The sequence below is a fragment of the Oncorhynchus tshawytscha genome, linkage group LG08 (assembly GCF_018296145.1).
Source record: "Oncorhynchus tshawytscha isolate Ot180627B linkage group LG08, Otsh_v2.0, whole genome shotgun sequence".
Taxonomy (NCBI): domain Eukaryota; kingdom Metazoa; phylum Chordata; class Actinopteri; order Salmoniformes; family Salmonidae; genus Oncorhynchus; species Oncorhynchus tshawytscha.
In genome coordinates, this window is record NC_056436.1 from 66,671,971 (window position 1) to 66,679,106 (window position 7,136).

Sequence of the window (7,136 nt, forward strand, 5' to 3'; positions counted from 1 at the left end):
TAAGTGTCATTGACAGTGTGTTGGCAGTAGCCACTCAATGTTAGTGGTGGCTGTTTAACAGTCTGATGGCCTTGAGCCATCAGAAGCTGTTTTTCAGTCTCTCGGTCCCAGCTTTGATGCACCTGTACTGACCTCGCCTTCTGGATGACAGCGGGGTGAACAGGCAGTGGCTTGGGTGGTTGATGTCCTTGATGATCTTTATGGCCTTCCTGTAGCATCGGGTGGTGTAGGTGTCCTGGAGGGCAGGTAGTTTGCCCCCGGTGATGCGTTGTGCAGACCTCACTACCCTCTGGAGAGCCTTACGGTTGAGGGTGGTGCAGTTGCCATACCAGGCGGTGATACAGCCCGCCAGGATGCTCTCGATTGTGCATCTGTAGAAGTTTGTGAGTGCTTTTGGTGACGAATTTCTTCAGCCTCCTGAGGTTGAAGAGGCGCTGCTGCGCCTTCTTCACGATGCTGTCTGTGAGTGGACCAATTCAGTTTGTCTGTGATGTGTATGCCGAGGAACTTAAAACTTGCTACCCTCTCCACTACTGTTCCATCGATGTGGATAGGGGGGTGTTCCCTCTGCTGTTTCCTGAAGTCCACAATCATCTCCTTAGTTTTGTTGACGTTGAGTGTGAGGTTATTTTCCTGACACCACACTCCGAGGGCCCTCACCTCCTCCCTGTAGGCCGTCTCGTCGTTGTTGGTAATCAAGCCTACCACTGTTGTGTCGTCCGCAAACTTGATGATTGAGTTGGAGGCGTGCATGGCCAAGGAGTCGTGGGTGAACAGGGAGTACAGGAGAGGGCTCAGAACGCACCCTTGTGGGGCCCCAGTGTTGAGGATCAGCGGGGAGGAGATGTTGTTGCCTACCCTCACCACCTGGGGGCGGCCCGTCAGGAAGTCCAGTACCCAGTTGCACATGGGTCGAGACCCAGGGTCTCGAGCTTGATGACGAGCTTGGAGGGTACTATGGTGTTGAATGCCGAGCTGTAGTCGATGAACAGCATTCTCACATAGGTATTCCTCTTGTCCAGATGGGTTAGGGCAGTGTGCAGTGTGGTTGAGATTGCATCGTCTGTGGACCTATTTGGGCGGTAAGCAAATTGGAGTGGGTCAAGGGTGTCAGGTAGGGTGGAGGTGATATGGTCCTTGACTAGTCTCTCAAAGCACTTCATGATGACGGATGTGAGTGCTACGGGCGGTAGTCGTTTAGCTCAGTTACCTTAGCTTTCTTGGGAACAGGAACAATGGTGGCCCTCTTGAAGCATGTGGGAACAGCAGACTGGTATAGGGATTGATTGAATATGTCCGTAAACACACCGGCCAGCTGGTCTGCGCATGCTCTGAGGGCGCGGCTGGGGATGCCGTCTGGGCCTGCAGCCTTGCGAGGGTTAACACGTTTAAATGTCTTACTCACTTCGGCTGCAGTGAAGGAGAGACCGCATGTTTCCGTTGCAGGCCGTGTCAGTGGCACTGTATTGTCCTCAAAGCGGGCAAAAAAAATGTGTTAGTTATGAAAAGGCCTTGTCCAAATGCGAAACTGCTGTCACACTGAAGAATGCCCTTGAATTATGTCTAATAGGAGTTCCAGTAATCCACTATTTATTTGTGTCGTGTAATTTTAACAGTATTGACACTTCTTTATTGGTCTGGCTAAGGCCTTTACCTACTAAATAAAGACATGGAGTCACTAATAAATATCACTAAACGACATGGACATTGATTCAGTAAATGAAGGCTATATCAACAGATATACAAGAGGGCGAAGCACTACACTCTTAACATTAAATGAATGAAAGAAAATGCATTTGTATCACTATTCAGTAGGCCTTATTCAAGCCACAATGAAGCTTGATGTACAAGTACACCCCTGGACAGGACGCTAAAGTGTCTATTCAATCTGTTAAGTTTAAGCATTAAAGATGGAGTGGCACAGCGGTCTAAGGCACTGCATCACAGTGCTTGAGGCGCCACTACAGACCCGGGTTCGATCCCAGGCTGTGTCACAGCCGGCCGTGACCGGGAGACCCATGAGGTGGCGCACAATTGGCCCAGCGTCGTCTGGGTTGGGGGGTAGATTTGGCTGGCTGGGATTTCACTGTACCATCGCACTCTAGTGACTCCTTGTGGCAGGCCAGGCACCTGCAAGCTGACCCTGATCGCCAGATGGACGGTGTTTCCTCCAACACATTGGTGCGGCTGGATTCCGGGTTAAGCGAGCAGAGTGTCAAGAAGCAGTACGGCTTGGCAGGGTCGTGTTTCGGAGGAAGCATGGCTCTCGACCTTCACCTCTCCCGAGTCTGTAGAGGAGTTGCAGCGATAGGACATGATTGTAACTAACAATTGGATGTCACGAAAAAGGGGTAAATAAAATTTAAACGTAAAAAAATACAAATACTGTTAGCGTTACACATTCCACGATAGTGCTGGCTGAACACAGATTCAGTTTTCAAAACCTTGTACACTAACACTCTTCATTGTCAAATAATGAGTTATCAAACAAGTGTTCTATTTAATTATGCAGTAATATCTTGCTTTTATTATCTCCATCCTCGACAACTCGGATGAGTGCTGTGCCTGTTACATGGTGTTTGGACATGCAGTGCGTTTTTAAATGTTAAGGCACCACCTTGTGGTTGACACTGGGACACATGAATTATCTTGTAGGAGTCGGCGTGGGGTCATCCCCCCCCAAAAAAAACAATGAAATGTTTTTTTTTAAAGATACTCAGTCAGGCTTTCAACTTACTCTTGAAAGTTGTAATAGTAGAATGCACAAGATACAATTTTGAAATTGGGTCGTGCATAATCAGTTTTCTTCTTGTCATTTCAGTCATTGCCAGTGGTGGGGAAAAAGTACCCAATTGTCATACTTGAGTAAAAGTAATGACACCTTAATAGAAAATGACTCTGAAAAGAAAAATGAAGTGAAATAGTGAATAGAGTGGAGTGAGTAGAAAACGAAGTGAAAGTGAGTCACCCAGTAAAATCCTACTTGAGTAAAAGTCAAATATTTTGGTTTTAAATATACTTAAGTATCAAAAGTAAAAGTATAAATCATTTGAAATTCCTTATATTAAGCAAACCAGACGGCACCGGTTTCTTGTTTTTTAAAATGTATTTACGGATAGCCAGGGGCATGCTGCAACCCTCAGACATAATTTACAAACGAAGCAAGTATTTAGTGAGTCTGCCAGATCAGAAGCAGTAGGGATGACCAGCAATGGTCTCTTGATAATTGTGTGAAAAGATTTGGCATGGGTCCTTAGATCCTCAAAAGGTTCTACAGCTGCACCATCGAGAGCATCCTGACTGGTTGCATCATTGCCTGGTATGTCAAATGCTCGGCCTCCGACCGCAAGGCACGACAGAGGCTAGTGCGTACGGCCCAGTACATCACTGGGGCCAAGCTTCCTGCCATCCAGGACCTCTTTACCAGGCGGTGTCAGAGGAAGGCCCTAAAAATTGTTGAAGACTCCAGCCACCCTAGTCATAGACTGTTCTCTCCGCTACCGCACGGCAAGTGGTACTTTCAAGTATTTTTACTTAAGTGCTTTACATCACTGGTCATTGCATATCCAGAACCCTCTTTTACGCCGCTACTCTCTGTTTATAATCTATGCTTAGTCACTTTAACTCTACATGTACATATTACCTCAATTACCTCAACTAACCGGTGCCCCTGCACATTGACTCTGTACCGGTTCCCCCTGTATATAGCCTCCACATTGACTCTGTACCGGTTCCCCCTGTATATAGCCTCCACATTGACTCTGTACCGGTACCCCCTGTATATAGCCTCCACATTGACTCTGTACCGGTACCCCCTGTATATAGCCTCCACATTGACTCTGTACCGGTACCCCCTGTATATAGCCTCCACATTGACTCTGTACCGGTACCCCCTGTATATAGCCTCCACATTGACTCTGTACCGGTACCCCCTGTATATAGCCTCCACATTGACTCTGTACCGGTACCCCCTGTATATAGCCTCCACATTGACTCTGTACCGGTACCCCTGTATATAGCCTCCACATTGACTCTGTACCGGTACCCCCTGTATATAGGCTCCACATTGACTCTGTACCGGTTCCCCCTGTATATAGCCTCCACATTGACTCTGTACCGGTACCCCTGTATATAGCCTCCACATTGACTCTGTACCGGTACCCCCTGTATATAGCCTCCACATTGACTCTGTACCGGTACCCCCTGTATATAGGCTCCACATTGACTCTGTACCGGTTCCCCCTGTATATAGCCTCCACATTGACTCTGTACCGGTACCCCCTGTATATAGCCTCCACATTGACTCTGTACCGGTACCCCTGTATATAGCCTCCACATTGACTCTGTACCGGTACCCCCTGTATATAGCCTCCACATTGACTCTGTACCGGTACCCCCTGTATATAGCCTCCACATTGACTCTGTACCGGTACCCCCTGTATATAGCCTCCACATTGACTCTGTACCGGTACCCCTGTATATAGCCTCCACATTGACTCTGTACCGGTACCCCCTGTATATAGCCTCCACATTGACTCTGTACCGGTACCCCCTGTATATAGCCTCCACATTGACTCTGTACCGGTACCCCCTGTATATAGCCTCCACATTGACTCTGTACCGGTACCCCCTGTATATAGCCTCCACATTGACTCTGTACCGGTACCCCTGTATATAGCCTCCACATTGACTCTGTACCGGTACCCCCTGTATATAGCCTCCACATTGACTCTGTACCGGTACCCCCTGTATATAGCCTCCACATTGACTCTGTACCGGTACCCCCTGTATATAGCCTCCACATTGACTCTGTACCGGTACCCCCTGTTTATAGCCTCCACATTGACTCTGTACCGGTACCCCCTGTATATAGCCTCGCTTGTTATTTTACTGCTGCTGTTTAATTATTTGTTACTTTTATTTTCTATTTTTTACTTAACACTTATTTTTATTTAAAGCATTGCTGGTTAAGGGCTTGTAAGTAAGCATTTCACTGTAAGGTTTACACATGCTGTAGTCAGCACATGTGACAAATAACATTTGATTTGAATTAGACAATTTTCCTATCCTGCTGAAGCATTCAAAATGCAATAAGTACTTTTGGGTGTCAGGGAAAATGTATGGAGTAAAACGTAAATCATTTTCTTTAGAAATCTAGTGAAGTAAAAGTATAAAGTTGTAAAAACTATAAATAGTAAAGTACAGATACTCCAAAAAACCACAAGTAGTACTTTCAAGTATTTTACATCACTGGTCATTGCATATCTTAGAGAGGTATTATTCATAACTTGTCATAAATGTTCAGATCAACTAGCCCATTTCACCAAAAGTTTTTTAGCTAGGTTTTTTAGCCCATAGATTTTGTTGTAATGTTTGTCACTTAAATATCACATTAATACACATTAGACATGGCAAAATGTATAGAATTGCAAGAAAAGGAGCTTTAATTATCCATGCACTGTCACTTTACCTCTATCTACATGTACACATTACCTCAATTACCTCAACTAACCTTTGCCACCACACATTGACTCTGTACCGGTATCCCCTGTATATAGCCTTGCTATTGTTATTTTACTGCTGTTCTTTAATTTACATATCTATTTTTTTACTTAACACTTATTTTTCTTAAAACTGCATTGTTGGTTAAGGGCTTGTAAGTTAAACATTTCACTGTACTTACACCTGCTGTATTCGGCGCATGTGAGAAATCAAATTTGATTTAAAACTGCTAAATGTTCTCTGCACACCATGACAAAATGTGTAGAACTGCATGAAATAAGCTTTAAACCTGCAAAATGTTCTATCTGCCAGCAAGAGGGGTGTCAACGGTTCGTGTCATGGACAGTACTTGTACCCATAGAAATAGACAGGGTGCGAGACGTTCCCCAATGCTAGGATGGGGGCCTGATCGGAAAAAGTTTGGGAACCCCTGTTGTAGATGACTATTTCAAATCTACAAATCAAATCAAATCTGATTTGTCACATGCGCCGAATACAACAGGTTCACCTTACAGTGAAGTGCTTACTTACAAACCAACAATGCAGTTTTAAGAAGAAAAAAAAGTATATATATATATATATATATATATATATATATATATATATATATATATAAATAAAACAAATAATTAAGGAGCAGCAATAAAATAACAGTAGCGAGGCTATAAACAGTGGGTTCCAGTGCAGGGGCACCGGTTAGTCAAGGTAATATGTACATATACTGTAGGTAGAGGTAAAGTGACTATGCATGCATAATAAACAGAGAGAGCAGAAGCAAACAAATGGGGGGGTAGGGTGGGGACAATGCAAATAGTCTGGGTAGCCATTTAATGAACAGTTCCAGAGTCTTATGGCTTGGGGGTAGAAGCTGTTAAGGAGCCTTTTGAGCTAGATTTGGTGCTCCGTCACCACTTTCCGTGCAGTAGAAGAGAGAACAGTCTATGAGAAGTGGCTGGAGTCCATGGCCATTTTTAGGGCTTTCCTCTGACATCGCCTGGTATAGAGGTCCTGGGTGGCAGGAAGCTTGGCCCCAGTACTGGGCCGTACGCACTACCCTCTATAGTACCTTGCTCGGAAGCCGAGCAGTTGCCATACCAGGCAATGCTCTCGATGCTCTCGATGGTGCAGCTGTAGAACTTTTTGAGGATCTGAGGACCCATGCCAAATCTTTTCAGTCTCAAGGGGGAATAGGCCAACTGGTAAAACCCCACACTAAAATGCATGTGGTAGACTGTGAAACAGATTGACAGATTTACAGTTTGTGGATTAAGGAGAGCAAAAGGTCAAAACTTACTGCTTCTAAACACTGTGTGTCTGTATACCGCATCTCTGTTGTGTCCAGACAGAAATCATTTTGGTCAGGAAAAAATAAATACAATCTTTTGATTTACGTTTTAGGCTAAATTGATTTTTTCTCACCAGATATTCAGACACGTTGGCTGCGTTTATAAAGACAGCAAACTTCGGATCTTTTTTTCCACTGATTGGTCTTTTGACCAATCACATCAGATTTTACGCATCAGTTATTTTTTAGAGCTGATCTGATTTGTCAAAATACAATTATTGAAAAAAATATCACAATTGGGCTGGCGGTGTGAACTCAGCATTTTACTTGGCATTATTCCAGATGAAAC